This window comes from Berghia stephanieae, chromosome 5 (assembly GCF_034508935.2).
Source record: "Berghia stephanieae isolate SIO BIC M18660-M18661 chromosome 5, UCSD_Bste_1.3, whole genome shotgun sequence".
Taxonomy (NCBI): domain Eukaryota; kingdom Metazoa; phylum Mollusca; class Gastropoda; order Nudibranchia; family Aeolidiidae; genus Berghia; species Berghia stephanieae.
In genome coordinates this window covers 8,369,149-8,376,648 of record NC_088364.1, presented here as the reverse complement: position 1 = coordinate 8,376,648, position 7,500 = coordinate 8,369,149, and the positions used below count along the sequence as shown (strand labels likewise).

General features: G+C 38.3%; 1 protein-coding gene across 1 annotated transcript in view; it reads right to left on the bottom strand.

The window, feature by feature from the left end:
- Positions 1-7,500, bottom strand: part of LOC144972343 (uncharacterized) — a 20,432-nt gene that overhangs the window by 7,286 nt on the left and 5,646 nt on the right. The window lies entirely within an intron of this gene.

Here is a 7,500-nt window from a genome sequence, read left to right as displayed (position 1 = left end):
CGCATAACGGGAAAACCTACTTTTTCAGGAAACGCAAAAAACTTTTTTACTTAATAACATTGTAACTATTGGCTGGAATCTAAAAAAATTAATAGGTAATTATAGATATTTTTTTTTGTTATTTTATTCATGGAACATGAAAACCAAAATATTTGTATTAACTGTGTAATTCACCAAAAGACCTTTTGCCAAATCCATGATTGAAAATTGATTGATACATGTCTTTGACAGATAGACGCAAAAATATTATGCGTCCATCGCACTTTCGGATGTGTATCCAGTGTGCGACAAACGGACGCATATTGTTTTTGTGTCTGTTTGTCATAGACATGAGCTAATTGAGCGGTAATGTACATATTGATATACAGTGTCATGTGAGGACGCATATCGCCCAATGTTAAGCTATAATAAGCAAAAACATCATAATCACGGGTTCCTAGAATAATTGGAAGAAACCAATCAAAAACATCTAGAATATCAAGCTGAACATGCTTTATTATTTCAGAACAATCGCATCAGTCATGCAAATTTTCATAATATTTTCATTTGCAGTGATTTGATTAGCATTATTTGTATTACTAACTTTGCATATTCAGGCGTTTAACATTGCTTTAAAGCTTAAAAAATTGAAATGATAAAGCTTTCATTGAGTATTTAATACATTGTATGCATAATGAATTAATCATGTAAGTTAAAAATAAAATAAATTGGAATGACTAGCTTCTTTCATAAATAGATTTTAACATTTAACCACATCGTTTACATAAAAAGAATGTTTTTCTTTTTTAAAAAATGGAATGTCAAGAAGTCCTTTAAATAATACATCTTAAATTTGAATATCTAATATTACGAATATTGAACATCACGGCATGATGAACTCATGTAAATAAAAATGGTAACCAAGATGGAATTACTAGAAATAATTCATATCAACTTTGAAATAAATCGTAGTGCAAAATAAAATCAGAGGTAGGAGATAATACAAAAAGATCGCTGATCATGCACATTTTGCATGTAGGCCTCATTATTGCAATAAAAATTAACAAAATATCGCGACATAACCAATGTAAGGTGAAAAAAAAACCAAGTAAAAAGATTTACCATTCTTCTTCTTCTATAACTTTTACCAACTCTCTCTGCCTCTACCTCTCTCTCTCTCTCTCTCTCTCTCTCTCTCTCTCTCTCTCTATATATATATATATATATATATATATATATATATATATATATATATTCTCTTTTTAGTCTCTGTTTCAACCCCTACCCCTTTCTTGCCTGTATCTTTTTCCCCCGACTACATTTCTTCCTCCCTCTCTCTCTCTCTCTCTCTCTCTCTCTCTCTCTCTCTCTCTCTCTCTTTATCTCCCTCTTTGGTTATAGCTCACTGTCATGGGGTTTGCTTTTCTAATCATTGCTAATATTATCACATACATATACACATACTATTCCATCTCTTCTCTTGAGATAATGAATTGAATCAATACTTAGATGTTAAAATTGCATGCTCGTACACATTGTTTGGAAGAGCAACGTTTCCAACTAGTCAGTGAATGATGAAAGGACATTCACTTGTAGGATTTGCAAAGATCTTTACTCGTGGAGCTGGTTGGTAGGTCTATCCAGTACTTTCGTCTACTGGGGGGCATCAAAAACACAAGTTGTTTCACGATCTCATCCTTCTTTTCCTTTCCTATACCCCTGGGTTTTGTACGAAACTTTGGCGTGCAAACAAATCCGCTTTTCAGAATGTCACATTCGTTGAAGGTATCTTCTTCAAAGCTATTTTGAAGAAGAGTGTCTTTGGTGACCCTCTCCTGAATTCCGCACAAACAATCTTAGCTAGGTAGGGACGATTGTCAGCTTTGCTCAACAGGTAACTACTGACTCCAGACTCCCAGTTGCCAAAATCATCAAACTTCAACGGCATTGTCTGGCAGCCTGCTTCAATAACACATTGTTCAAAGTCATTGAAATCAAAGATCTTGCCGTCTTTCCGCCTCAGAACTCTTTCGATTCCGGCATGGGTGGAGTCAGCTGCCATAAAAGTATGACCAGGCTCGAAATAGTTGATTGTGATGTTGCTTGCTTTTGTAGTAGTTTCATCATTTACAACATGAAGTAGCATTGTATAAAGGGTCCAATTTTTATTTTGGCCGCTACAGTTATCCAGCCAGAGTGTCACAGATTCAGCATCACGCTTATATAACAGGAACTGGTAAAAAGCTGATGCAAGGTCTTCATCTTTTCGTCCTGAAATTGACTCATTCCATATTACGGCAATGTCCTTTTCACTTTTTTTGCAACCCACTGGTGCAAATGTCTCATTGAATAAGACCAGTCTGCTTGTGAAAATGCTTCTTTTAAACTGATTCATTCTCGGCAGCAGCATTACTTTTTGCAGATCAGCGGCAAACACTGGATGGGCTCTGTTGGCGTTTTCGTTCTTGTCTGCATCCCGTTGATACCTCTCTCTAGCAGTTATGTACCGTTTCCGATGGATGATTTGTTCGGCATACGGTTCACACGTTTCTTCACAGTTGCATAGTTGTTTGTGCAACAAGAAGAACTTACATTTTTCACATTCTTCTTGACCAAGTACAGCTCGTGAGATGTTAAGTTCTTTAAATGCAGAATAGTAGAGTTTCTTTGATATGTTTTTTCCAGTGACTGCGCAAAAGTTTTCGTGCATATCAGTGATGGTCAGATCAGATGGTAAATATCTCCTGAAAGGCGCATGCTCACGTCTATAATGAGAAATGCTTGGTTTATATTTCTCTATGTGTTCGTGGATAATGCTGTGGTCAATCTTGTGCCAGGGACTATGACGCCCACGATTGTCAACAAGGGGCACTTCTATGACATCGTTTTCGTTAACACCGACATCCTTGAAAGCGCTCCTTATCAGTTTGTCATTATTAGCTTTGAATCCGAGAGTAGTAAGGAAGAACTTTTTGCACACGGGATGGAAGACTCCATCTTCCTGTCTCATTGTATATTTGTATGTACATGACTTGGCAATTTTCTCCTTGGAAAGAATGCCTTCGCCCCGATCTCTACATTCTGTTTTCCTTACACAATTCCGTACAAATTTGCGCTGGTCTTTCCATTCCTCTCTCCAAAACCATCTGTTAAGCTCCCGTCGTTGGTCCTCTGAGAATCTGTCACGGCATTTTTTGGAGCAGGTCGGCGAACAACCCTCCAAGACGGAATGCTTTTCTTTAATTCGCAAAAGCTTGTGTATTTCCTGGTCTGCATTTTGTTTCGGCGTCTTGCGCTTTCTCTTTTTTGAGTGAGTAGACACTGTCTCTATTTCTGAATCTGGTGTAGTTATTGCTTCAATGGTTAAAGCTGGCTCTGCTAGCATGGTCTCTATAATCGATGACACACCTGGAACATGCTCACCTTCAGATATTTCTCCTAAACCGGTAAAGGATGCCGGCGTGGCAGTTTCGGACAAATACTCTTCCTCTTCAGCAAATGGAACTCTAGGGGCAGTGGTTTCGGCGATATATTTAGAAGCAAGTTCCAAATCCATTTCAAATTCTGAGTCACTATCTGACCTTTGTTTCTCAATGGTAAAGTCTGGATCCACATCACTATTGTCACTCAACATATAATCCGTATCGTTTGCATCTGCTTCTCTAATCTCCATAACCAGTTTACGCGCTTCTACTGCAGATTTTCGTATCGGTGTTGAGGTAAACCGATCTAGCTCGTCTCCTCCGTTTTTCTTAATGTCCATGGCTTCTTTAAATCTTTTCCTCTCTGCTTTTCTCACACTCATGTAATTCCTCCTGATGGAGGTTTCACTGTTGATCTGAGCTAGTTGTTTCAATGGAATGTCAATATCTGAATCACTTGAGTCTGATTCGGATGTCATGATTTGCCTAATCTGGGTTGGCTGAGGTGGAGGTACCGGTGGCTCTTTTAGGGGTTCCATCATATCTGATAAAAGAGATATAGATATGGATATTCAATGATTGAACGGTAGCGGACTTATTCATTAAAATAATCTTTATCACAAAGTAACGTTGTTATGATATGATATTGAGTTACAGTTGCTTGCCTTTCCCAAAAGAATATTGAAACAGGTTATTGAGGGCTAATTGGATGCATAGCTAGAGACGTATTGTTAAGGTTTTCACTTTGATTCAGAAGGTACCGACACATTCCTAGATTGGTTTTTAGGCCTGATTGGTTTTATTATTTTTCCCACTGTCCTGATCCCAAGCAAGGGGGTGCGCACTTTGGTCAAACTTCAATGGAAAGGTGGGAGTGCGCACTTTAGTAGCAAGCCGGGAGGCGGGTGCTCATTTTCACCAAAGAAGGGGGTTTGACAGAAGAATTCAACCACAGCAAATTACAGGGACAGTATTTTGTCTATTTAAGAATGAATTTTAAGTTTTATGAGATCAAAAGGAGGGAGGAGAGGTTCGTGAAAATTCCGAACATTAATGGATGGGATGGGGGGGGGGGGGGGCGTCTATTTGATACACTAGAGTACTACTACGACTACTACTACTATACTACTGCTAATGTATATACAAACGCTTTTACTGATACTACTAATACGAATACTACTTATTCTACAACTTCTACTTTCATAATGATATAACGATTATAATAATAAAATTGATATTAATAATGATCATCATAATAATTATGATAAATATAGTACATATAATAACAATAACAGTAGTGATATTAGTATGCAAATTATCATTTGTCTAAGTTAAATATCACAAACACAGATAAACCGTCAATAGCAAATAAGTATCAACCAACCTCACTCATACATGACAAGTAATTATATGATTATATACATACATTCTTTGATCACTTGAATAAGAAAAAGATAAAACTCACCCGAGGAAATGAAGAATTCACACCAAAACAGCAAGTTACTCGTACGTCTTTGATGATTGATTATTTGATGAAAATTGGAGAACAATAAACTGTTTATTTACTTTTGTTTCACGTGAAATTCGTTGCATCACATCTATTTTGGAACGCAAGAGCACGCGGTTCTTTTCCTCGTCACCAGTCGTAATACAAAACGGGCGCATACCTATATCATAATTTATGAAGAGTGTCTTGGCAGAAAGTCGCATATCCGAAATGCGTCTTTTTGTGAAAGACAAATTATGTAATTCGGTGGACGAATAAGAGAAAAAGACGCATATTACGAAATGCGACCTTCTGTCATATCCACATTCAATATGCGTCGATCTGTCATTCCTCGAAACAAATTAAAACCTAATTAGGTCAAGTCGCATATTTTAAAAATGATACAGCTTTTTTATTTTCAACCATTGAGTTACCAAACCCAGGTAGAAAAATGCGCCTTTCTCTCAAGGTTATGAATCCCCGAAAATGTCAATTTGACCTAGATACCGATATGCGTCTTTCTTCCCTATCACGGCAGCACGGGTAATGTAAATGGTGCTGCTCGAAGCTCGAAGAAATAAATAGCAATGTGAAATTGAATGTAAGCTTCAAATTAATATACGAAAACAGATTCAATGGACGTTTCATGTTTCCCTTTTATCCACAAAACAGGATGAATGATATAACGCTGTTGTTAACAACGCCACTACCATATATATATATATATATATATATATATATATATATATATATATATAATATAGTCTTAACTACGAAACTTTGGTTAAATCTATATTTTGTATGAGGAGAGTGGATACAATTTCTTACAGTCACAAAAGACTAAAATCTCACCATTTCTGGTTATTTTAACGATAAAGTCACTTTTCCGGCATCTAGTTCATTCCCGATATAATCACTGTTTTGAGACCATTGGTCACATATGTCTTTTTATCATTCAAACTTTGATATTTCCTTTTGCTTGTTCATTCAGCTCTCCAGTGTTCACGAATACTGCATCATAGCAAAATCATATCCGTTGCGGGTGGTCCCAAGATGGCCGATGACATACGTCTTTTGTTTTTGCTTCGAAATCGTCACGTCACGTCACGTCACGTCACGTCACACTCCCTCCCTCATCGACCAATCATCGAGTCAACAGTGAGTTCGCGCCCCTTACCAATGAGGCTTTCCGCAGTGAGTGGGGGTAAGTAACTTACTTGATTTGCACGATAGCATTACATAAGACTGACCTTCCTCCTTGTAATTAAAAAGAAATAGTAGTTTCTGGGGGAAATAATACAAGTCAATAAATCTCCTTTTGTAAGCAATGATTTAGAAATCGTTTTTGATTCCTTTCACTGTATGATTTAGTGCTATATTTTCATTTTCGACATGATATTATGAATTTGAGAATCTCACGTTGCTCTTCAGATAGAGCCCAAAATTTTTTAGTTCTACCAATGTTTCGTGGAAGCAGGGAGGTCTGAATAATGTGCCGTGCCATCTGAAAATGATTTAAATGTTTAAAGATGAATTAGTAGTCAAATATAGAAACTTGATTTACTCGACGTAAGCCTCTCGATTCCTTGTGGAACATAGGGGGACCGCAACAGTGCTCTTCCATCCGACTCGGTTTTTTGGGGGAGGTCTTCCTTATCTAGGCCCAGGTTTGTCGGGCTGCCTTCAACTCAAGTCTCAATGCTTCTGAGAAATTTATCACACGTGTTATTCATCTATCGTGATCCTTTGCGAAATATAGGGGGCCAACACCAGCACTCTTCTATCTGACGGGCTTTTGGATGCCTTCCTTATCTGGACCCAGGTTTGTCCGGCTGCCTTCAACTCAGTTCGAATGGTTCTGAGATATTGGCCACTTGGTCCGCAACAGCACTCTTTCATCTGAAGGGTTTTTGGAGGTCTTCCTTATCTGGGCCCAGGTTTGTCCGGCTGCCTTCAACTCAAGTCTCAATGCTTCTGAGAAATTGATCTCTTGGGCCGCAACAGCACTCTGTCATCTGAAGGGTTTTTGGAGTTCTTCCTTATCTGGTTTGTCTGTCTCCCTTCAACTCAGTCTCAATGCATCTTCGCCGTGTTTAATTTGGTCGACCAACCCTCCTCTTTCCTTGCGGGTTCCAGTCCAAAGCCTGCCTGGTGATGTTGCTTGCAGGCTTCCTGAGGGAATGGCCAATCCAGCCCCATTTCCTTTTCTTTATTTTCGTTTCAATAGGTGACTGGTTCAGTTTTAGGAGCAGTTCTCTATTTGTGATGATGATATTTCTGATATTTAGGATATTTCTGAGGCACCTGTTTATAAATGCTTTAAGCCTTTTTGTGGTGTTTTTAGTCACCCGTCATGTCTCTGAGGAGCCGTATAAAAGAACAGACTTCACATTTGTGTTGAATATCCGAATTTTAATTTTTCAATGTAAGAGCATTTGCATTCCATATTGGAACTATAGAAAGCCATGGCCAAATTGATTCATGGGAAGGGGGGGGGGGTGGCTCCAGTAACTCTTTTTGTAGATAGAGCACTCGTGTGGGACAGCGTGGCTCAGCGTTACGTTCTTTGCTTCGTACTCGAAAGGTACCGAGTTCGATCACCCACCGCTGCGC